General features: G+C 49.8%; 1 long non-coding RNA gene across 1 annotated transcript; it reads left to right on the top strand.

Moving 5' to 3' along the window:
- Positions 1–859: 859 nt before the first annotated feature.
- On the top strand, positions 860–25,366 carry LOC131499268 (uncharacterized). The gene is made up of 2 exons (XR_009255780.1): positions 860–1,602; positions 24,058–25,366. It is a non-coding gene; the product is annotated as an uncharacterized LOC131499268 (long non-coding RNA).
- The last annotated feature ends 369 nt before the right edge of the window (positions 25,367–25,735 follow it).

Genomic DNA, 25,735 nt, shown 5'->3' on the forward strand with positions numbered 1-25,735 from the left:
TAACCGCTATGCTATCCTGCCTCTCACAAAATAAGGACACAGCTTCGTATTCTTTAAGTACCTAAATCAACAGAGCACAAGGTACAGGTATGTGGTGAGTTGTCAGTGGGAGGCAATGTGCAAAGGTGAGTGGGGGACGGTTGGTGGGGGATTCTGAGTGGCAGGCCGAGGGGCTGGAACTTGACTCTTTGGGAGATTCCCCCATAGTGCACTGCCCAGTCCACTGAGAGTCCGTGCACAGAATTTAAAACAATATTCAGTACTTGCATGGGTTTTTTTTTTAAAGATGATAAGAAATAAATATAGATGGCATATAACAACTGGGTAAGAAAAACAATCTTTTTTTGTTTTATTTTTTTTAACGTTTATTTTATTACTGAGAGACAGAGACAGAGCATGAGCAGGGGAGGGGCAGAGAGAGGAGGAGAGACAGAACCCGAAGCAGGCTCCAGGCTCTGAGCTGTCAGCACAGAGCCCGACGCGGGGCTCGAACTCACGGATCGTGAGATCATGACCTGAGCCGAAGTCGCACGCTCAACCGACTGAGCCACCCAGGCGCCCCAGAAAAACAATCTTTATTTAAGACAAAAGGCAAATTTATTTAACGCTTCACGTGCACTCTTCCTATTTATCAGGCATTGTTCCAATTGCATTTTAACTCTTAGTTCTTTTTCTTTAAGCTTATTTATTCGTTTTGAGAGCGAGGCAGAGACAGAGACAGAAGAGAGAATTCCAAGCAGGCTCCGTGCCATCAGTGCAGAGCCCGACATTGGCCCCGAACCCATGAATCGTGAGATTATGACCGAAGCCGAAATCTAAAGTCAGCTGTTTAACCGGCTGAGCCACCCCGGTGCCCCTAACTCTCCATTCTGACAACTGTATAAGGCAGGCACTGCTGTTCACTTTGCTTACAAATGAGGAAACCGAGGCAAACAGAGGTTAACTTATCCTGGATCTCACAGCCAGCAGACGGCAGAACAGGAATTTGAACCCAGGGGTGTGTCTGCGGACTCAGTGCTTTTCACAATTATTCTAAGTGATTAAGAGTGGAGGAGGACGGGATATAAACATCACGAGGGGGACTGTCTGCTGATGGGCATCTGCCCCAGGTACTCTTCCCCAGGACTGCCAGGGGATGTCGCTCCAAAGCTCACCCCTGTGGGAGAGGCACTGGCAGCAAACCCGTGGTTCGTAGCCAGCAGGGCAGGACTCCCAGCACATTTCAAGGATCAGGTGTCCGCATCAGAAACACAACCCAGCTCTAGGTGCCCCAAATCACTTTGTGGGGAGTAGAGCTTTGTCTTTCGTGCGCCTGGACCAGTACCTCACTCGCTTCTGGAAGCCAGTGGCCCCGGCGACGGCTGAGCCCAGCAACTTTGGAATGTGGCAGAAGAAGGAGCAAGGAAGTCTGGCTTTGCGTGGCCCCGATGCCGGAAGTATTGCGTATCCACAGGAGAAATCGTCATGCCTTCCCCCCACCCCGGCCTAGAAGAGCTTTGGAAGGCCGCCTCATCAGCAAGGCCTTGGGGTGGGACAGGCGTTGGCCCTTCCAACGTGTCACATCGAATGGATAGCCCACGTCCATCGGAAACTCCGTGGTTGGTGAGTTCCCTACCCGGATCCCCCTCACCGAGGATCCCCACTCCCACCCAGACCCTCCTGCTCTCCCATAAGCCCCACTGAGTTAAGACCCTGTCCTGTGCACCTTCCCAGTCCTGCGTGGTCGCCATAGGCATCTGATGCCTGATCCAGAAGAGCAGGGTGGCCACTGACCCCACCTCTGCCACCGCTTGCTGGTCCACCTTCTAACCCAATGGCCCCGGGCGAGCCCTGGAACCGCTGTGCCCTTTCTCCTCCTCGTTGGAAAAGGGTACCAACAGCAGACCTGCTACTTCACGTGGCTGTGTCGTGAGGGCCACCCAGACAAGGTATCTGAAATATTCAACCCGGTGCCGGGCACATATTAAATACCAGCTAAGTAATAATATTGTGACTCCCAATAATAGCCATGCAAGTGTCGAGTGTGATGGCCAAGATCTGGGGTTTGGAAACACGCAAGCCTAATTTACAAGTCTACCCTCCGTGCCTGTGTTGGGTTCGGCCGCAAGGAGCCACCTTAACCTCCCAGACCTGCCGCCTTCTTCCTTTGAATAGATCTGCTCTCCCTCCAGGCCTGGACGAGCCCTCACTTCTTCACCTAACGGGAGAGGCGATTCTTTGCCAGGAAAGGGGGGAGACGTCCTCGGAAAGGCGTCTCACACGCTGCCATTTATGGCACAGCGAGAAGGCCATAGCTACTCTTTCAATGACACACGCACAAAAGCTCTTGTGGACACAAATAAGGGAAGTTGAACCCTCCGCCCGGTGGAATTCACTTCATTTATTGACCAGGGTTCTCTCCCCCCAACCCCCGATTCCTTTGCATTTGTCAGCGGTTCAGAGACCCCTGGCATTCAGCATGATTTGTAATGTAAATTACATAATTGGACTTGGACATATTTTAATATCAAATGAAATGATTGACTACAGAGTAAGAGCTGTCTACAGGTGGGGGTCAATTACCATCTGAATAATCACAGTGCCACACAAGAATAGCATAGCCGCTGAGCGTGACATATTTTTATCTCTATGCATTTCAATGAAGTCAGGCTGGTACATAAAAGGTTATCACCTAGGAAACATATTTTCCTAAGCACAAGTTAAACATGCAAGTGAGATCAGCAAAGATATTCAATTTAGCCAGTCAACCCTAACCTATTAATATTTTAACAAAATCCAGCGAGGATAATTTTTTTCTTTGATCCCATTTCGTGTGAGCAGCCGGGAAAGGGAAGAAAAATTAAAAACAAAATAGTCAAGCGTACAGAATGAGGTTATGTATTAAGTGGGCTATTTAATGTTTCTGGCATTTCATAGCCCAGGGGAGAGTGTGGATGGATTTAACAATCAAGAGCTGTGTTCCCTTGGCCACAAAGTTCGAGAAACATAAAATAATCTATACTTCCAAGCTGACAAATCGTGCCTGACACCCGGCTTCATCTCACCGGGACTCGGGAGATCAGCATTAATCATATGTTACAGGGAGTAAAAAGAAAAGCAAATCGCACCATGCTGAAAAGTGAGATGGAAAGTCTTCGGGCAAGGATTGTAATCAATAATGCGCCGGGTGATAACCAGGAGCTATTGTTTTAATCTTCCAATATGAAAAGAAACGGATGCAAAACACACAGCTACCAAGGGCCGGAGCAGTCTCTACGATGCTCTGTAGGAACCGAAGACAGCCTGGCGGCTCGGCTTCCCTTTCTGACTCGTGACACACGCACAGGCGATTTCTTTTTAAGGGGATAAAGGCAAGCCCGTCCTTGAAGTTGCCCGTTTCTGGAGCCTCAGCTGTGGCCCAGCCCGCGGGCCACGGGTCCTGGCTTGCTCCATCATCCCTGTGGGGTGAACGTCTGCTGGTTTGGTGAACGTCTGCCTGGTGCCCATTCGTGCTTCTAAGGGCGCCTTTATTTTCCCCGAGTGTCTCCCCTCCCCCATTCCCGGTGGTTCGGGTCGTGTTGGCTTCACCACTGGTTCTGGGGGAAGACGTGTCTCCATCCCGGCACCACGGTGGTTAATCGCTTCAGGGATGGGGGGGGATTCAGTAGAAATCCGGGAGATGCAGCCTTGAGCGTCTTTGGCAATACTGTCCCGAGTCGAGGCTGCTGTGGGCAGAACCGTGTCCCCCCTCCCCCCGCTCCTCACCCCCAAATATGTGTATTGAAGCCCTAGCTCCCCGTGCACCTCAGAATGTGCCCTTCTCTGGGCCTAGGGCTGTTGCAGATACGAGTGGTTGAGAGGAGGTCCTACCGGAGTGCCTGGCATCTTTATAAAAAGAGGAAATTGGGACACAGACACATGAGCACATAGGGAGAACACCAGAGGGATAGTGCTTCTAGAACCCCCAGAGGCGGCCAGCAAATCACCAGCCGCTAGAAGAGAGCATGGGGCGGATTCTTCCTCATGGCCCTCCTAAGGAGCTGAAAGGGGTCCGATTGAGGCTCCCCCAGAGAAGCCACTGTGGCATGCAGATGACTGGGGGCTGAAGTCGATCGAGGCCCAAAAGACCAGGCAAGAGCTTTTACCTCCTCTGCCTAAAATATTTCACATAAAGGGCCTGGTCCAGAAAGGGCAAATCACCAGAAATAGCCACAAAGAATACGGGCTAAGTAGGGGGAGAGGCGGGGAAGCCCGTCCGGCCCTGGAGACCAAATTCCTCTCCGTGTGCGTGGCATGGCGGACCTTTGTTTACGGAACGTTGGCCCTTCCTTTCTTCCCGTGGACTGTCTTCCTCCTCTTTGAACCCCAGACCACTCCCCTCCTTCTCCTTAGTTGAGGACAGCAATATAAACTTCCATCAAGCCTGGGGGTCTCCTATTCTCATGGGGCTCCCGTAAGCAGGAACTAATGAAATTAGTTCTTTTCCTGTTCATCGGTCTTCTGTCCATTTCATTACTAGACCAGCCAAAAGAACCTAGAAGGGTAGTGGAAAAACTTTTCTACAGAGCCAGTCCTGCCTGGCAACACTGTGGTCTCAAACCTCTAGTCTCCGGCACCACGAGATAACCGATTTCTGTCGTTTAGGCCGCTCAGAGTGTGGTCCCTGCTATGACAGCCCCAGCAAACCAATTCAGAGGCCCCCTCTCTTTTGTTCCCGTGTATTGGGAACTTTGAAGGTTTAAGTTTGGCATGTGCTGTGGTCTGAATGCGTTCTCCTAAAATTCATACCTTAGAATCCTAATCTTTGCAGATGGTGGTGTTAGAGGTGGGGCCTTTGGGAGATGCTTAAACCATTCCGGTGGAGGCCTCGTGGATAGGATCAGTTTCCTATAAAAGAGGCCCCTGAGAGTTCCTAGCCCCTTCAACCACGACAAGAGGTCCGCAGTCCGGGAACGGCACTCGCCCTACCACGGTGGCACTCTGATGTCGGTTTTCCCACCTCCAGAGCCGTGAGAAATGAATTGCTGTTATTTACAAAACTACTCAGTCTGTGGCATATGATTATAACAGCCTCGAGGGACTAGGACAGCGTGGTTGGCATTTATCTTGCCTGGAAAAGGAGCCAACAATCGGAAAAGTTGAGCCATGGCTACAGAGATACCTACCTCAGGCGAATGTTGCCTGAGCCCCTAGATCCATCCATACCTGAAGTTCGACTCTGATTCTGTGCTTGCGTGAGCCATTAAATTCCCACTTTTATTTAAGCTGCTTAGAATTGAATTCACATCACTTCCAACCAAAGGATCCCAAATGATTTCTTCTGAGAGCAGTCAGTGTGATCTTAGGATGAATTAATAGACATGAAGACTTTAGAACAAAGAACGTAATCGTGTTAATTAGACCACAGGAAGGTTGTATTCAGTTTGAAGCTTCATACTTTCAAGAGGGACGCAGATAAACGTGAGCAGAGTGATTGGGTGCTGAGAGAAAGGGACAGTGAATCTCAGGAGGCATAAGGGACGCTTGTCCTCTGCAAGGAAAGCGATTTATAGAAAATATGATAGATGGCCTCAAATAGCCACAGGAATGGCAATTAAAGGAAAGATTGAGATTTATTCAGGTGTCCCCTAGGCTAGAACTAGGAAACCACAGGAAGACAGAAATAAAGCAGTGATTTTCCAATGCTTCTAGCTATCGGAGAAAGGAACGATATACTCCTGAAAACAGTGAGTGCCCTCTTGCAGGAAGGATTCCAGCCGTAGAGAGGGATTCTGCCATCTGCTGGGTACCCGCTGAATGGGGAGGTTGCCTGGATGACCCTGAAGCCCTTCCAGCTTTGACTTTCAGGTCTATGATTCTTTCACTAAAACCCAAGTGAACTTGGACATGTCCTTCCCCCAGCGTTGGGCCTCAGTTTCGCCATCCGTAAAGTAAGGAGGCTAGACGCCGTGGTCTGTAAACATTCTTCTGACTGGAACGTGGCACAATTTCAGGATTCCAAGGCAGTTAGTTCATCACACCCGGTCTTCTATCCAAACCCTTTGGAAAGTCTCAGGCTCACTCCAAACACACACCGTCACACTACTAACCTTTGATTAAAGGAACAGCTGACACTATAGATGTGCAACCGTTGGTGGCAGGAGGTCATTTCTCATTCTCTTCCCCTTTGCTGTGATTAAATTGCCCACTCCGCAGCTGAAAATTGAGGGGTGAGAGTCGACTTATAATTACTCTGGCTACAGACTTGTTTCAGACCTGGCCCATACTGGGCACACAGCACACTTGAAATCAATCGGCCTGTTAAGCCACAACCCGGCTTCAGACGATCCTGGGACTTGGTGCTTAGGAGCAGGAAGTGAGACATTCAACGTGTCTCATAACTCTCATTGCCACCTTCATTTCTGCTGTGACCCTGTGCAGCCCCCATCAGCCTGCCAGACACCCAGCTACCGACTCAGCCCAGCCTGCGGGCTTGATATTGCAAAGGATCCTGGAAATGGAAGAGAAAAATCTAGTTCTGCCCAGCATGGATGTGCGCTGGGCCAATAGGGAGAAGAAATGTCTGTTTAGAATCAAGAAAGAAATCAAGAGCTCATTACGGAAGAGTTTCTGTCCACTGTGTGGGAGAAGACACAAGACAGCCCAAGATGTGCTCGGTGAGCCAAATCCTAGCCATTTCGCAGAGACCCCGTGGTGTTCTCCATGATTCTAGAATCTGCTTATTGTCTTGGCCTTGATGCGGAATTATTTTTCAAGTCGACAATCTTTGTTTTTAACGGAATATTTGAAACCAACCCTCCACACGAAGAGGAGCCCCGTCCGCTCCTACACGTTGCCATTATTTTGAGACCTTCGCCCACTTCGGAAGCGAACCTCTTTCTCAGGCTGGGAGAGGTTCTTGGAGACTGAGAAAGTCACAATGTGTTTTTGTTTGTTTGTTTCTGAGTAAGGATTAATTCTTCATGAAAATGAACCTATTGATCTCAAATTCTGAGGGACTTCCACCTTTAAAGTCTCTGGGCAGGGGTGCCTGGGTGGCTCAGTCAAGTGAGCTTCTGATTTCGGCTCAGGTCATGATCTCGCGGTTTGTGAGCCCGACCCCCGAGTCGAGGGCTCTGTGCTGATGGCTCAGAGCCCGGAGCCTGCTTCGGATTCCGTGTCTCCCTCTCTCTGCCCCTCCCCCGCTCACACTCTGTCCCTCTCTCACAAATAAATAAACATTAAAAAAAAAAAAAGTCTCTGGGCAGAGGACTCCCCACAGTGAAAGACACAAACAGAACCCCCAATTCAAAGCCCCAAGGTCTCAATAACAGTCCCTCATGTCCCTCACGGAGGGTCTTGAGCACGGGTGTCTCCCCACACCCCTGTTCGAAAAGTAGGGCTGCAGAGTTCTTAATCTCAGCTTCCGGTTCAGGGGGCAGGGCGTGGGGAGCTGAGGTTCAGAGAAGGCAAGGGTCTTGCCCAAGGCCACAGAGCTGGTAACGCAAGGTCAGGGCTGACATCCAGGTTTCCTGATTTGATTTCCACTAGACTGGAAGCCTCGAAACATCATTCAGAGCAACACGTGTTTTAAGAGCGTGCATTCCTGACTTTTTCGAAAACCGTTTGCCACTTCCTTAGAACAGTGCTCCTCAAAGTGTGGTCCCTGGATCAGCAGCATCGGCATCACCTCGGAACTTGCCAGAAAGGCAAGTTTCTTGGGCCCTATCCTAGACCTTCTGAACCTAAATGTGGAGGGGGCCAAGGGTGGGGGCAGAAACCTGTGTCCTCAGGCCCCCACACCCTCAGCTTTCAGAACCCCTACCTCAGGAGGTGCCAGATTTGTGCATTTACTTGAACGGCTTCTTTGAAACACAGGCACCGAAACCTTAAACTCATCCCCTCTGAATTCCATTTGGTGAAGGCCGGAGTCCAAAGCCCTGAAAAGCTTGTTATGATTCGAAGCTGCCCTGGTTGGCTCTGAGAACCCAGGAATAAAGGCTCACTCACACTCGCATGTCGGCCTGGCCCCAAATTCTCCACCAGTCACTCACCATTGGTGCAGAATTGAGCCCCGCTCAGCCGCGCGGCCGGCTGTACTCTGGGACCTGGCGACCCGTTACTCTGATCCTGTTGTCTTCGGGGAAACACAGAGCCAAAGTCTCCTGGATGTCTGCGGCAAACAGGGGAGGCCGAGGGTTCCGGTTTCATCTGTATTGTGCCAGACAGACTCATGCCCCACACTTGCTCCCTTTTGGATTCCAGCCTTCTGCTGCGGGACACATTCATATGCAAGGAAAACAAACATCACCAGAAAGAAGGAAAGTACAAAGAGGCAGTGAGTACTCAAGTGGGGAGAGTAGGAACGGGTTCTCTCCTCCATGCTCGGATGGACTCCACCAAAAAATGGGCTACGGTGGAAAGGATTCAATGCCCAAGAACGTGCCATGGTCTGGCCCTCAAAATCTGCTTATAGCGACCGCTGTCACGGGCGATGGCGGCAAAAGAGACAGACAAAAGGAACAAAACCGCGGTGTCTTTGAAAGGCAGGGCAGTTTCGGACAAAGTTGAAAATAACGCACAATGTTATAAACAAAAGATCTTTGCAAAAGCTCAGGCTGAAGCTCAGTCCTGCAGAAGATTTTCGTTTTTCCCCACACTTGGTCCAGTTCGATGGTTTCATTTTCAAGGTGAATCTGTCTCCACTCAACAAAAATCAGAACATTTTGTTTTTAAAAAAAATTCCGAAGGGGCGCCTGGGTGGCTCAGTCGGTTAAGCGTCCAACTTCGGCTCAGGTCATGATGTCACAGTTTGTGAGTTCGAGCCCTGCGTCGGGCTCTGTGCTGACAGCTCGGAGCCCCTGCTTGCACTCTGTCTCTGTCTCAAAACTGAATAAACATTAAAAAAAATTTTTTTTTAAATTCTGAATTGCCGTAGTCTTGAAAAAGACCGGAAAATTCGGTGCCGCCCCCAACCCCCGCGCATTTCCCCGTTGTGACAGTGACCTTCTGTCAGCTGCCCCTTTTTATGGGACTCACGTGACCTCAGCAAACATGTGAGTTTGCAAGCCCTAATTTAAGCAAACCCTGCGTTTATACCGTTTAGGGTCTGAAACCCAAATGGGTTTCAGTTCTAGGCTACAGTTGAATTGGCGTCTCACTGGGCACTTGCCTCCCAGTGAGCGATCGATCGGCAATGAGACATTGATAGTCAAATTGGGATCTTTAGAAGCCAAGTCATGTAGAAATTTAAAATCAATGACCCAATAAGTGTTCACATTCTCTGCCAATAAAATCAAATGAAAAATGTCATAATCTATGAAATGGCAGTTAAGAAAAGCTAACCAAATGACTTAAGAGTGTTCATTTGTGTGTTTATTACCTGCCTCTCTATGGGCCTACATGCCCCTTGAGGGCAAGGGCTTTGTTTTGGTCAGTGCTGAATGCCTGGCGCCTAAAACAATGCTTAGGACACTGAAGGCACTTACCAAATATTTGTTGGGCAAATCGGCAATAGTCTATAGATGCTAGGCTTTGTTCTGTGCACTTTACGAGGATTAAGACTTCAGAGGTACTCTTTTTTTCAAATTTTTTTTTTGAGAGAGAGAGAGAGAGAGCACAAGGGACCGAGACTCAGAATCGGAAGCAGGCTCCAAACGGAGGCTCGAACTCACGAACCGAAAGATCACGACCTGAGCCGAAGTCGGATATTTAACCGACTGAGCCACCAGGGGTGCCTGTCAGAGGCTTCATTTCCTGGGCTGGAACTCATTAACTAAGTTTCCCTAAGCCAGCCCAGGCCTTTGAGTCTCCTCCTGGTGCAAAGTAGCTACTCACTAAAAGCTTTCTGGATGTGAGTTATTAAAATGACCATTTCTCTGAGAATGAGAACAGAAGGGCTGTTAATGAGGCCCTGTAATCTAATGAAAAAGCAAGAGGTTGGGACGTTAAAGACCCTCTCGGGGCTTTCTTTCTATTTCTGTTTCTTCCCTAAGTCAGTCACTCGCCTTTACAGGCTCCTGTTTCCCCATCTATAAAAACTGGGAACATCCTTTTCTCCCACACCCTGTTCGTGGGAGCATTTGAAGGGCAAGATGTGATGGAGGGAAACTCAAAACCTGTAAATCCTTGTAATGATGCAACTTCTTTTGCAAGTTTAAAGCATGGCTTGCAGTTCTTCAGTTCATGGTCCGCCCCCTTCCCCCCTCCCCTGCTTCCCACCAAGAACTTTGTGAGCAGGACAAGGTCGTCCGCTTCATTACGATGAGGAAAGCGAACCCAGGAAGTATTGCCTCGTTCAGCTAGCCTCAGCTCACCAAGGGCAGAGCGAGAACCCACCCGTTTCTTCGGGGCCAAGCGTAATCGCTGAACAAAAACTGTGGGAAAAATGGGATGTTGGCATGTATGGATTTGATCGGTGGGGACAGGGGGCGGTTCAGACGTGCAAGCGAACCATAGTACCGGGCAGGAGACCCCACCATAAGGAGGAGAGGGCAGGCTTCCCAGAGCCGTGGCAGACCACGAGCAAGAGAGGAGGGACAAGGCCGGAGAATCCCAGGGCAAGGGCATTTGCAAAGTGGTTCAAGGAACATCCCAGAAATGGTTAAGTGGGAAGGCCGTCTGGCTGGAGTGAAGTCGCTGGCAGATATAGGAAGGGACATGTGGGCCGAGGCCTTGCATGCCAGGGGTTTTTCTCAGTGGAAAGGATCCGGGTACTGATGGTAGGCAGTTCTGGGTCCAGATCCTGAAGCTGTCTCTGTTCCCAAACAAACATCTCATCCTCCGGAGGCTGGCTGGACAGGAGGCGAGGAGAGACGGGAGGACGGGATGAGAGGCTCTCAGTTGCCGGGCTGCGCGTTCATTAGTGATGTGAAATGTGGCGTCACTTCCCCGCACATCTCAATCAGGCAGCGCGGGGTGGGGGTTGGGGGGGGGGTGGCTCGCAGGCTCAGGTGTTGATTTGCCTGCCGGTGTTATACACAAAGAGCTCCCTCTCTCTCTTCCCACTTGCACCGGCCCCGTAACTGGGGAGACGCGGCTGATCGTTTCCCCCTTCGCATCACCTTTCAAGTATGTCTTTGAGGCTGCTCTTCCCGGATTGTTCGGGGGAGTCTCGTGTGAATGGATAATCACCTCCCTGCTCCGCGCTGACCGGCATTATCCTTCCTCGCGGTTTGCAGCCTCTGCGAACCTGGCCAAGTGGCCTCCATAATCAGTCGTCTTGTGCGGAAAGGCCGGCTGTCTTGTTATTCCGGTTTTTTGAGGGCGGCGGTCCAGGAAACAGATTGATTCAAGGGGAAACAGGCAGCTACTAGCCACTAGAGGGAAGGAAATAAATAATTGCTTTTTAATACATTATTTATGGCCCGTGCACTTCTCACGTCTTTCTCGTGGAGCTCGGAACCTCAGCCACACCGAAGGAGGCTCTCATTTTCTCTGTTGTCTAAATGTAGACAATAGGGGTGCCTGGGTGGCTCAGTCGGTCGGGCGTCCGACTCTTGATTTCAGCTCAGGTCATGATCTCAGGGTTTGTGGGTTCGAGCCCTACATCGGGCTCCGCCCTGGGAGTGCAGAGCCTGCTTGGGATTCTATTTGCCCCTCTCGTGCTCGCTCGCTCTCTCTCTCTCTCAAAATAGATAAACTTAAAAACATAATGAATGTAGACAACAAAAGCGTGTTGATACGGGTGGCAAAAGCAGGGATTGGTTGAGAAATTTTTGTCCTGCTGTGCAAGTTGTCCTTTCAGCTCTGACTTGAACACTTTTGTTTTCCGTGTCAAGTCATTCCACAGGCGGTAGAAAATCACCTCTTGCTGGGCTCACACGCCGTTCTTAATGAAGTAGTCTTTCCGTTCTAGAACGTTCGGAGGATGTGTGCTAGAACACAGGGGTGGGTGTCTCACTATCCGCTGGGGGTTTGTGAGTTTGCGGGGGTGGTTCTGGGGTCTGAATGTGCATGACGTCAGATTCTCTGAACTTCCTCCGTAGGGCAGCAAACTCTCCAGGGCCCCGTGAGCCCAGGGTAGGGAGGACGTTTACCAGGAGGCCTGGGGCTGGCTGTCCAGGTTTGTGTCCTTGAAGCAAGGCGATGCCCTTGTCCTGCCAAGGTCAGAGTGCGTTACATTCAGCTTTTCCTGGCAGGGCAGGATGGCGATGGTCCCCGTTTCTGAGATGAGGACACCAAGGCTGACTGCCACAGGCCAGGCTTCCTGTGCTTACCAAAGCCCAGTGCTTTTCCCACTTACTATGGCCACTGGCGTGGAGATGTCACTGTGTCCTACTGGCCGGGCCACCCTCCGAAGAATCCCCCGCACCAGCCTAAAGAAGACCCGTTGCGTGCAAGCAAATACGTGTGCCGTGGCTGTAAGCGTCCCAGGCGGAGGATGGGTGAAATTGAAAGGACGTTTGGAGGTCACCGAGTACAGCAGTCACACGCTGGATGCAAACAGGGGCAAACGCCGTCTGGTTTTGTAACGGCGTAAATCAGGTGCGAACGCGTGAGCATCAGAAGAGTTCACGTTAAAATGTGAATTTCGGTGTCTCTTGAGAAGTCGGGTCTGACCACACGAGCCGTGGCCATGTTGCGAGGGCTGAGTGACAGCTGTCCCTCTAGGCGAAGCTGAGCGCTCCAGCTCACCAGCGTCCCCCACGGCTGCCTGCTGTGTTACACTCAGCCCGTTTCGGCCAGTGAGGCCGCCTATCTGGGTCTGTGGGCATTTCAAACTTTCTAAAATTTAATGTATTGAGTTAATCGTGCCTGTGGCGAACGTTTCAAATCGTACTGTGGAAAGGAAACCTCCCTTCCACCCCATCTTGTTGTCCTTGTTCCCAGGACAACCACTGTTACTAGATTTCTTGTGTCTAAAGATGCCACACACGGATGCAAGCATATGACGTCATCACCTTTTTTAAAAACGCAAACGTCAGGGCGCCTGGGTGGCTCAGTCGGTTGAGTGTCCGACTTCGGCTCAGGTCACGATCTCGCAGCCCGTGAGTTCGAGCCCCGTGTCGGGCTCTGTGCTGACAGCTCAGGGCCTGGAGCCCACTTCGGATTCTGTGTCTCCCCCTCTCTCTGCCCCTCCTCCCGCCCAAAGAAATAAACATTAAAAAATTAAAAAAAAAATTGTGCTATTGTCAAATGACCCTACGAGAAAGGAACGCCAAACGACACTCCCACTAACAGTAAATAAGAATGCTTCCAGTCAGTAAGAGCCTCTTATTCCATCCAGTCCATTTGACAGGTGAGCACACTGAGGCCCTGAGAGAGGAAGTGATGTGATTGCTAAATAGCACAGCCTAGACTTGAAATGACCCAGGGCCCGTGATGCTGTTCGCCACCTCCCTCCACTAAGCCCCAGCCGTTCCGCTGTCCCCGTTTGGCGCCCCCCCTTTGTAGGAAACTGAAACAAGGGGCCCTGGGATTAGCTCTGGGGTTTGGCAAGTAGAGCCAGGCCAGCTCTGGGGGAGCAGATGTTCTGCTCACAAACACTTCCAACGTGACTGGCGCATGCTGTCACCTTGGTGGGCTGGCACGGCAGCCAAGGCCAGAGAGGAAATGGACCATGGAAGCTGAATTACCAGCCCAGCCCTCGGTGGGTTTTAAATTATAGATTTTTAAACAGAGCTAAATATAGAGCGATTAAGAAATGGCTCCATGTTCTACCCCCCAAAAACAAAACAGCTGAACTACAGCTAAGGCAGCACATGTACGTGCATGTGAAATTGGAGATGAACAGAGGTTGTCCCTTAGAGTAAAAATCCAAGCCCCATTCCTTTGGTTTCTCTGGCATAGCCACACATTCCTGCCCCAGGGCCTTTGTACACGCTGTTCCCACCGCCTGCTAGGACCCCCCTCTTCTCTCCATTCCTTTCTTGGCTGACTCCTTCTCTTTCTTTCCAATACAAACCTCAGGTTTTCTCTCTCTCCCAATTCCTGGCCCAGCCTCATTTTATCCTTTCTCGTGGCTTTAGGAAAGCTGACCAGTTTTTAATTTAGTTCCTTTCTTTTTTTTTTTTTTTTTTTTTTTTTTTTGGTCTGATTCCCCCACTAGAGCTCAAAGACTCCGTTTCTTCCTCTGTACCATTTTAATAATAGTTCCGCTCTGCCTGTTACTAGGACAGTTGAGACCCTGAAGGCCAACCACCCATGGGGCTCTCTTCTCCTTCCAACTCAGTAAGACTTCTGGTCCGTGGTGGGAAATGTAAATCTACATTTTGTAATACGGCAATTCCCCAAGTGGACACACATAACACAGAGAGCATATGAGATAATGTCAGTACGGGGAGACACTTAAACCGCCTTTTCATGGTGTCCACCTTCTATGGCCACCCTGCTCTAAAGTGCATAGTTCCTGTCTTCTCACTGGTATCCCTGCCTACCTACCTTGTTTCTCCAACCCCCCCCCAACCCCGCCCCGTCTTGCTTCCTATAGTCTATTCCACGCTTAGGAGCCAGAGGAATCCCGTTAGAGACGTCTGATCTTGCCACTCCTCTGCTCAGGACCCTCCCTGCCTCACGTCTTCCTCCCAGCAAAATCCCAAGTCTTTACAATGATGTAAATGACCCTGCACCACTGGCCCCGCCCACCACCCCTCTTCCGGGACCTCACCTCTTGGTCTCCCCCACGCTCACCCATCTCTAGGCACGGTGTCCTCAAACATATCATGCTCATTTGCCTCGGTGCCAATACATCTTTTGTCTCTTATGCCTGGAAGTTTTTCTTCCCAGTCATTTTGTGTGGTTTGTATTCTTAGCTCCGACAAGTGTTCAGTCAGCTGCCAACTTCTGCAACCTCCCCAACGACCTCAGTTCAAATTGCTGCCAACCTGGGGCGCCTGGGTGGCTCAGTCGGTTAAGCGTCCGACTTCAGCTCAGGTCACGGTCTCGCAGCCCGTGAGTTCGAGCCCTGCGTCGGGCTCTGTGCTGACAGCTGGGAGCCTGGAGCCTGCTTCGGATTCTGTGTCTCCTTCTCTCTCTGCCCCTCCCCTGCTTGCACTCTGTCTCTCTCAAAAATAAATAAACATTAAAAAAAAAAATTGCTGCCAACCCACCCCCCCATTTCCGGTCCCTTTGCCTTGCTTCGTTTTTCTCCAGCACACTTACCACCTCCTCGTGTTCCGACTGTCTTTCGTATTTCTCTCCTTCATTGCCTGTCTCCCCCATCAGAATGTAAGCTCCAAGAAGGCAGGACGTTTTCTGTTTTGTTCACAGCAGTACTGCTCATGCCTAACATAATACATTCGTAGGAGTTCAATAATTATCGTCAAACGAAAGAATGATTCTGGATTATTGAGAGTAAGCAACAGAAACTGACTCTGGAGAGCGTGGGCAGAAGCAGGTGGTTACCTGGAAGGTTGGGGAAGACTCGGCCAGAGCCAGGAATAGGGGGCCGGGAACCAACAGGAATGCAGCAATCTCAGGAGGGCTGGGCTGCAAATTATAGCAGCGTTGATGGAAGAGCTCCCCACCATTGCCACTTGTGACAAATGACCCCCTGGAATTGCAGGCACTTGCCCAAGTGTCAGAGTCCAGGGAGCCGGGCCTGGCTGCTTACGTCCGCCGCCCTCATGGCCAGGGTGTGGGAAGGCAGACAAGGCCCATTCCGCCTCCACGCAGTGGGACATTTCCCTAAAAAGGAGATCGTGGTGCTTTCAGGAGGGCACACCTGAATGCTGGACAGAAAAAAAAGAAATAACAACAATACATGTTTCCCTTCTTTACATTATTATCTATTTGTAGCAAGTACGGTCGTCAAGAGTGCCGTCTCCGCTCTAAAAGTTGAGGGAGAAGAGGAAAATCCAAAACCGGGCAAATCTATGTCGTGACTCACAACGGAAGGCGTACAAATGGTCTTTGCACACGTGAAAAGATGCTCACTCGACCTTGTCATAATAGAAATGCCAATTAGAACCTGACCTGAGATACTGTCTCTCGCCCAACGCATGGGCAAAAATCCAAAAACGTATCAACACACTTTGTTGGAGACGCTGCAGGGAAACGGGGAGTCTCACGGATTGCTGGAGGAAGTGCTGTAAAACATCCAGCAAAACCAAGGGTGCCTCCACCCTCTGCCACAGCCACCCCACATCCCAGAATGTACCCAGAAAATACACTTCGGCAAATATAAATCGCATGCGGAAGACGTTATTCGCTGTGACATTTTTTTTGTTAGAGTCAAATATCGAAAACCACCTAAATGCCCATTCACAGAAGACTGGCTGAAAAAAAAAATATTGCAAATCCATACAACAGAGTATTATGCAGTCACAAAACCGAACATGGAGTGAGTTCCAGAAAATATTAAAAGTCACAAATGCAGGTACAAACGGATGGATATGGAACATCGAGGAGATTATGCTAAGTGAGGTAAGCCAGGCATAAATCAGAAATGCTGTGTGATTCCATTTCCTAAAGTAGTTGAATTCATAGAAACAGCAAGGATCGTGGTTGCTGGGGGCTAAAGGAAGTGAGGAGTGGAGTTACTGTTTAACAGGGATAGAGTTTTAGTTTGGCAGGAGGGAAGGTTCCAGGGCTCTGTCGCACCACAGAGCGAACACGCCTGACAGGATTGACCTGTGAACTTAAAATGGTTAAATGGTAACTTTATGTAATGTATTTTTTTAACCACAGTTTTTAAAGATGTTTAAATATGTATAATATGCTTTTGTGTAAAAACCAGGAGAAAATAGGAACATATACAGTATTTGCGTATTTTTCTAAAAAGAAACTCGGGAAAGATAAACCAGAAATGAGTGAAGGTGGTTTCCTATGGGCGTGGGCTGGAAAAGGAGGAAGGGAGGTGGGGGGTGGCAGGGAAACTTCCCTTTACATGTCCTCTTCATAAAAAGGCTCCGACACTTGAAACTTGTGAATATTTTAAAAGAACAAAATAAATGTAAAAGGGTCTAGAAAGCAAATCCTAACTTTGAACTCAGACAGAAATGGGTGCCCTGAACTGTGTATCATAGCGATACCGTAACCACATACCCACACAGAAAATAATTCTAGCAACTTTTGAATATATTCCGAATGTCCACATCTAGGAGGACATAGTCTAGGAAGTGAGAAAGAGTGAAGAAATCTTTTACTTTGTTTCGAGTGTTTTCTGTCTGTGGGGGTACCTTGCAGTAGTTCTGAAACTAACTAGCATGTGTGTATTGAGTAATGTATCAATATGGTTGGGACCCGTGTTCTCACTGTGAGAGAGAAGCCAGCGTGTGTGTGTGTGTGTGTGTGTGTGTGTGTGTGTGTGTGTGAAGGCATCATATAAACTCAGGAATCGTCACTTCGAGCAGCAACGACAGGAGGTCAACACTGGTTGGAACTGTTGTCCCTAGTATGGCTCCCGGCAGAAGCATCCCAGATGTTCTCACCACTAGGACTTCCAGAACAGTCCCTGGTCCTTTCAGCGTGGCTTTTCCTTTATTCTTGGAGCTACTCCATACCCTTCCGTGATGGTCAGCTGTATGTGTCAACGTGGCGAGGCTATAGTCCCCAGTTATTTAATCAACTCTAGAGGTTACAGTGAAGTATTCTGTAGATGTGATTAAAGTCGCTGATCAGTTGACTTTAAGGAAGTGAGTTGATTCCAGATCATGTGGGTGGGCCTGATCCAACCAGGTGAAAGCCCTTATGAACGGTATGGAGACTTTCCGGAAGAGGAGAAATCCTGCCCGTGGATAGCAGCTACAATCCATGCCTCAGTGTTCCAGCCTATCTTCCCAACATCCTACCCTACGGAGGTAGGACTTGCCTAGCCAGCCCGCTGTAAGCCGATTCCTGGCAATAAAACTCTTACTATCTACCTTCTCCTGGTTCTGTTTCTTGGATTGAACCCTGACTGACACACCTTCTAGTAAACTTCTTTTATTTCTACCTTGATGTAGTTAGTTTCTGTTACTTATTTTTTTAATGTTTATTTATTTCTGAGACAGAGAGAGAGAGAGCATGAGCATGGGAGGGGAAGAGAGAGGAGGAGACACAGAATCCGAAGCAGGCTCCAGGCTCCCAGCTGTCAGCACAGAGCCCGACGCGGGGCTTGAACCCACAAAACGTGAGATCATGACCTGAGCCAAAGTCGGATGCTTAACCGACTGAGCCACCCAGGCACCCCTAGCTTCTGTTACTTATCACCAAGTGAGAGCACCCCACTTAAACCACAGTATTGGGACTACCCCCCTCACTTTTCACATAGAAACTTCTCAGCATGGCGAAGTTCAGTCAGAACCACTGCCCCCATCAGACATGGGTTCCATGTTTACTAAGGCCTTCTCCTTCCAGATTCGGGGGGTCCCACTAGGATTCAACGAATAAATAACCGCTTCTCTTAACAACAGGCTGTAAGGTCAGGTGGTTCTGGGTTCCTGCCTCTGTGCCTTGCTAATCAGGCTCAGGATTTGTCAGAGGCCCTGAAATATTCATGAACAACTGCTTCGCGGATTTTAACAGCTGTGCAAATAGAGAGGGGCCCCCAGGGGAAGCAGGGAGACAGGGGACCTGGGCTTTTCATGTCATCTTCTCACCTGTTCTCAATCCCATTAGACGAAGAAAGAATTTGGGAGGTCCCGAGGTACTCTGAAGAGCCAGACAGTGCCAGGCAAAAGCCGCAGGAGCCCAAGGGCCAGGGCATCAGCGTCCCCTGGGGGGCCTGTTCAAATCGATTGCTGGTGGAACACTGCAGGTAATCTGATTCAGTAGGTGTGGGGTGAGGCCCCGGGTTTGGCGTTTTTAACAAGCTATTCTGATGCTGCCATTCTGGGCAACTTACTGGTCCTCGGTATTAAAGCAACGGCTCAAAAAGAGAAAAACGAGCTCGGCTGGTGCTTCATCCGAGGAAAGCCAGCCTGAGTCTTACACGTATCTGAGCCTCTTCTCTGACCTGCAGGGTTTGCGCTGAACAGCTGGAGCCACTTGGCTCCTCCTGGATGTGGTCTGAGACCCCCCGAGCCATCGGTCTGAGTCACCGGTATCACTGCGGCAGGAGCACACGGGTCTCCAGACTCCCGCCGTGCGCGTGAGACCCGATCTCTACCTGTGCGTCTCGGCTAACGATTTGACTTCTCTGTCTTCGGTGTGTCATCTCAGATGACAGCAGTCACTACCTCCCGGACCGCGGTCGGGACTCCGCGAGACGACGGGCACAAAATGCCAGTTCCTCACAAGCAATTGTAGCAGTCCGGGTCCTGGCAGGAAGGAATTCAACCAGAGGGTTGAATTTATTTTTGAGAAGAGAGAGACAGAGCATGAGCGGGGGAGGAGAGAGACAGAGGGAGACGCAGAATCCGAAACAGGCTCCAGGCTCCGAGCTGTCAGCACAGAGCCCGACACGGGGCTCGAACTCACGGACCGCGAGATCGTGACCTGAGCCGAAGTCGGACGCTCGACCGACTGAGCCACCCAGGCGCCCCTCAACCAGAGGGTTCTAATGAAAAGGCTGCAATGCAGGAGCGACTCACAGAGGTGTGGGCGGGGCTGTGGGAACCAAAGAGGGATGTGGAGGCCCCTGGAGACTAGCGATTGAGAAAAACGGATTCCATCCCCCAGTGCTGAAGAGGAACCAGAGGCCAGAGAGGGCTGGGGTTTGGAGGGAGAACAGCCTGGCAGGAGCTGAGCGCTAGAAGGGGCAAGGCACTCCCAGAGATGCCAGGGCAGTGTAAGGAGGTAGCAGGAAAGAAATACTTTGACGTCCCTCTCCTCCCGCCCTCCAGTCGCCTGCTAGACTTCCCACTGGCAGAAGCCAGAGGGCAATGAAACACAGAGACGTGGTGCATAGAAGTCCACTCTCCGGAGCACAGGGCAGGGAGAGAAGGGCACAGGGTGAAGGGGGTGAGGCAGTGGCAAACAGGGAATCAAGAGCACCGTGCTTCATGCGTGTTTCCCGTCGTTATCGGCAGGGAGGACGTCCATCCTGGTTTCCTGGGACGATTCCCACTTATGCCCGTTGCACATTTTCATTCCCAGAGGGGTCCCAGTTGGCGTAAGTTGTACGGCCACCCCACTCGTTAGCAGTTATCCAGGAGAGAATCCGATCGGCCCTGGGAAGGGTTCCAAAGAAATCATCTGGTCCTTTGGGGACAATGTGTCCAAACTAGGGTTGTGCTCACTGACACAAGTGGGGGCTGACTTGGGTGTGTTCCATTGGTGAACGCATATACAACACAGAGAAAGATGGGCGTTTATGAGTTACGGAAAATGCTCTTCTGTATGTGTGTTATACATCAACAGGCAAGGTTATTGTTTTTAAGCACACGAGCCGCACTACTTTGGGCAACTCTCAGCTCAGCTGAGCCGAGAGCACAGAGAACGGCTATTTCACTAGACTATTCTAGATCCTCTGTAAAAACCACTGGGTCGGGGCAGCAGGTGCACCCAGCTCATGTACAAGAAATCCCCCAAGGAGGCTGCGAGGAGCCCAAGAGAGAGTCAAGTCTCTGTGTCCAAAGAATCCACCCCTCATCTCCTACCTACTTGCTTCATCTGTTTAGCAAACTCACTCCACATCTCGCCTCCTCTTTGAGCCTGCCATCCAGCGGGATCTTTGAAATTTATTTTCTCCTTTTAGCCTGCTGTATTTTTAATGTCTGAGTGAAAGAACAAAGGAAGGCGGACACAAGACAAGATCGCTTCATTCCTTCAACGAGCTGTTGTGCAGCCCAGCGCAAGCTCAGCCGACATAAATGTTTTAAAATTCCGCCTTCGCACGGAGCAAGTGCTGGTGTAGTCATCAGCTCCCAAGCCAGGCCCTGTTTCTGCCTTTCATTTGGCGACTTAAAAGGCCCCCGCATCAATCATTAACAACCTATTAACAACAAGCAGCCCAGAGAAGTTTTCCTGGTCTGGTCAACCGCAGTGGAAGAAATTCCTGTCGCCCAGCTGGCTGGCCATCCACGGGAGCGGCCTGGGCAGACTGTTTTCAGCTTTGAAAAGGGCCTGCTGAGACCTCTTTCATCTGTCTCCGAGTAACAGATACCTGGTAGGGCTTGCTTGCCTCCTCCCCCACTGCAAAATGAGCCACCTGCTTCCCGGACTTCTGGCGTTCAGAGGTGCTTGCACAAACACCCACCATATTGATTGTGTGCAACTGTCATGCAGGGCTACAAGACGTCCACTCGGCATGTGGGCCCAGAGCTCAGGTCTGCGTTATGTCCGCATGTCAGACCAAGCAGAGTCTTGAGGGGTCCCGAGAAGGCGCCTTTAAGCCTGGTGTTTCTGACTCTCGTATTTCATTGGTTTTGATTTGAAGCAAAACAAAACAAAGCAAAACAAACAAACAAAAAAACCCACCCACAATCAACATGAAGAGCTTTTTGCTAGTCGGTTCGAAACCAGGTTTTAAAAAGCCCATGTGATTTGGGCAAAGGCCCCTCCTGGAATTTTGCAGACCCGGAGAACTGGATGCTAGTCTTGATTTTGACTCCGATTCACCAAATGACTTTGAGGAAGTCGCGGGTCTGCACCCGAATTGGTTTCCTTGCCTAGAAATGAGAGGGTTTGTCTCCTCTGACTCTAGAAACTCTACCCACAAAGTCTGCACGCTGAGTCAGGCTGAGTGTCTTTGTTCATTTGTGAATTCGGCAAATAATTCCTAAGAGCCCACAGGATAGAAGTCAGGTTCCATACTGGATCCAGGAGCTAAAAAAGTGAATGAAATTTGACTACCAGTCTGGAGAGGCTCCATCTTGCTGCAAAAACAAGCAAGCTCACAGTTTCAGAAACTTCCAAGAGTGACTTGACCGCTCATTCGTGCTGCGTGGCCGTCACCGGCCAGCAGGGGGCGCTGCTCCTCCGAGTCACTGAGACCCTGGCGGGGCAGGTGCTTTGGCATTTCCCCCGCAGTGGGAAAGGGGCCTAGTAAATCATGCTACGTGCTCTTTAAGTTTCCTCCTGGAGCTGACATACATCACTTCTATGAGGATGTGATTGCCCCTGCCTGACTTCGAGGGGACCCAGGGAATGCAATCCTACTATGTGCCGGGAGGAGGAAAGAATTGGAATGTTTGTGGTCAGCACCAATGACCACCCCAACACAGCTCCTGTCCTCTGGGAGGTTACAGCTAGTGAGAGATCCAGGTGTGTAAATCCACAAAACACTGGTTCTGGCAGAGAGCCATCCAGGGAGCTGTGGAAGGATGGAGAAGAGAAACCTGGTCTATGTTTCTGAAGCTTGGAAGCAGTCTTCTTTTAAAGTGTATTTATTTCGAGAGGGAGAGAGAGAGCATGAGTCGGGGAGGGGCAGAGGGAGAGGGAGAGAGAGAGAGAATCCCAAGCAGGCTCCACACGGTCAGTGCAGAGCTCGACATGGGGCTTGAACTCGTAAACCTCGAGATCGAGACCTGAGCTAAAATCAAGAGGCGGTCGCTTTACCGACCAAGCCACCCAGGTGCCCCAGGAAACATAATCTTTATCCTTCCCCGTTTAACAGGTATCTTTAACGTCAAAGTGGATTGGGCCTCTAGTAGTCTGTGAGAGCAAAAGGAAATATTATTTGGTAATGCCAACACTTTCTTTGTCTTTCAGTTTTATTTTCTAACACATTTTCCCTTGTATTCCAAAGTAGGTGGAGCTAAGTTTTCTCTTTTAAGTTCAAAGCAATTAGAAATTTGGAAGGCCTCCCCAGGCCACCCGTCGTTCATTTAACAAAGAGTTCACAGAGCACTTGCTCTCTGCTAGGCACCGTGCTGGGACGATGCAGTGAGCTAAACAAAATTCCTCCAAGCTTTGTTCCTGGAAGATGAAGAGACAGACAATCAAGTACACGTCAAATAGCTACACGATCCTACATTATGATAAGTGCTCTGTAGGCAAAGAACAGACTCTTGTAAGTTGTGTCAAGGAAATGGAAGACGATGTCTGGCTTGCCAATGACAAGCTCCTGGAAAGCTTGTTTTTTTCTATCGCTTATTCATTCAATCAACAGACATTTACTGTGACCTCCCTATGCACCAAAAAACAGGACAAGGCTGGGTGGGAGAGGAAGGCTCTGACGAGGGAAGTTTCGAAAAATAACATCACACGGGTCCTACCCTCTACCAGTTCACCATCCCGTTGGGGAGGCAGAGAGATAAATAAAGAAATGGCTATGCAGCGTATTTTGGTGCTATAGGAAGGGTATTTCAGTCAAATAGCCTGAGTACTTAAAACAGAAGGAATTTATTGGAGGGAATTGGTTACCAATGATAGAAGTAAGAAGCCAAATATGGGATTGTGAAGTTCCAGCAGCAGCAGGGGAGGAAAGGGAGAAATATGAAGGCTTCTGCCTACCCTCCCACCCCCTCCAGGCCTCTGCAGTCCTTCCCGCTGGTTGAATCCAGCTGGAGGCCAGCTGATTCAGGGCCTGGGGAGGTGTAGCCTGCAGGTCTCTGGCTCTCTGACTCTCTCTCTCTCTCTCTCTCTCTCTGTGTCTCCCGCTCTCCCTCTCTTGCAGTTCAGAACAGAGGAAGGATGGGGAATACAGTCTTGGCACAACAGGCATGAGCAAAATCCCAGAGAGCCTTGAAGGATAAAGAATACAGCTTTAGAAAGTAGAAGAACATTCCAGGCAGAGAAACAGCATGGGCAAATGTTTAGGTGCAGGAAAGCACTCTTTGCCCAGACACATAGCAAAGGCATCCAGTTTGGCCAAGCAGAGGCTACTCTCAGCACACGCCCCCACTGGCTACACGTGCACACACGCTCATGTACACACACGTACACACCATGACACTGGGGCCCAGTCTTTCCAGGATATCCACCTCCCCCCCCCCATCCATCCTCTTCCCTCTGTCTACATCTGACGTCTCTTCGGTCCTCACCGGAATCATCCCTGCTCTCTCGTTACGCTGTCCTTGCTGCTTAACTGGCTCAGCGTGCTGGAGCAGCCAGAGCCCTTGGGATCCTCCAGTCCTGCCCAGAGCCCGGGAGCAGGGTCCCTACGTCTCCTGCTGTGCCATGAATGAACACATCACTTGCTGGGCTCAGGGGAACTTCATGGAGTCCAAAGGAGGAGACAAGAAAGCCAGGACAGCAGAGGCATTCAGGGGTGTTATGTGCTGGATAGTATCTCCCCTGCCCCCCGTTCGTGTCCACCCACAACCTCAGAAATGTTGTCTTATTTGGAAACAGGCTAAGGATGCACCCCGAATCCCATGGCTGCTGTCCTGATAAGGAGAGGAGAGGACACAGAGAAACACACACAGAAAGGAAACCCATGTAGAGACAGGGGCAGAGATTGGCCTGATGCAGCCACGAGCCAGGGAACATCTGGGACCACCAGAAGTCAGATGAAGCAGGCAAAGACTCCCTCCTAAATCCTTCAGGGCCAGCACCTTGAGTTTGGACTTCTAGCTTCCAGAACGGTGAGCTAAAGCCACACGGCCCGTTGCTATTTGTTACCGTAGCTCTCAGAAACTTCTTACTGAACAGAATTTCAACGATTAACAAATCGTACAGCGGAACCACGGCTGAGCAATCCGTACAGCGGCATCTGGTCCAAGCTCCTTGTATTCTAGAAACTGAATAGCCGGGAAGCTGAAGCCCGCAGCTAACAATGAGTCGCAGACGAAACTGGACCCGAGAGTCCGTCCGATACTCCTTCCTGACACTCCCTCTCTAAGGGAGCGGCACTGGGAAGGCAGTGGGGGGATGTCCCTTCTCTGTCCCTTGCTCAGTCCCCTTCCCCGTGCCCCACCCCTCTGGCCCGTTTGTGCTACCCCGGGCCACCCTGCCTTGTTTGGCTGCTGGAACCCTTGCCAAAACCCATATTTAGTTGTTGAAAGAACCTTGCCTGAGTGCCTCTGAAGTTAATGATGGAATCTTTGAAAATGACATTAGAAGCAAAACATAAGCAGCAGAAGACATGAAACCACCTCGAGTCCATCTGTTCGAGCACGATCCACCTCAGAGCTCCCATTTCTCATGTAAAACAGAAGATATGATTTATAATTTATATCTCACCGGTACAACCCTGATTGAAGCAAGCCACTTTGATGAAACGTTGGTTTCATGCTAGTGGAACACCATTCCAAATCAGAGAATATTTAGAACTCTAACTCCTCTGCTGCCACTTTGAAGTAGAAAGATTTGTATTTTATGTGCTTTTCTTATAAAAAAAAAAAAAAGAAAGAGAAGAAGAAAAAAAGAAAAAAGAAAAATATGTACACTCCAACATGCATGTGGTGGAAAGGCGAAAACATTTACGTGCGAATCAGCACCGAAATGTAATTACCGCTTTAAGCATTGAGAATATTTATAGACTCGTATCTCGTGTTGAAGACCTGGTTCCAATAATTCTCAGAAAATTGCAAAATTCATACTTTGTTTTCTTGGGACTAACTTAATTTATTTGAAATCTACAACACATGAAGAACAAAATCAAAGAGCGTCAACTTTCCATCAGCTCAGCTAATGATCTAATAAAGTTGTTCGGAGTAGATGTATGTGTATATATGTATGTGACTTTGATTGGTTGAGAAAGTGAGAGAGCCAGAATCAGGAAGACAGGCAGGAATGGAAAGAAAAACAGATTGAAATTTGGAAGACAATGCCTCCTATTCTTACGAGAACAACTAGAAAATACCTGTTCCCGTACAACTAAAACATCAAACAATCAGGTTAAGTCTCTTCATTGTCTCCCCAGGTGACAAAACTAGCCAATGAACCAACATCATAAAAATCATTCATTCACAGGTGTTCCTTGATCCCCTGAGTGCCAGGCACCATTCGAGAAGCTGAGGAGACTGAAGATACCGTGACAAGCAAGACAGAGGATTCCTACCCTCGTGGAACACACATCCCGGTGAAG

The sequence above is a fragment of the Neofelis nebulosa genome, chromosome 17 (genome assembly GCF_028018385.1).
Source record: "Neofelis nebulosa isolate mNeoNeb1 chromosome 17, mNeoNeb1.pri, whole genome shotgun sequence".
NCBI lineage: Eukaryota > Metazoa > Chordata > Mammalia > Carnivora > Felidae > Neofelis > Neofelis nebulosa.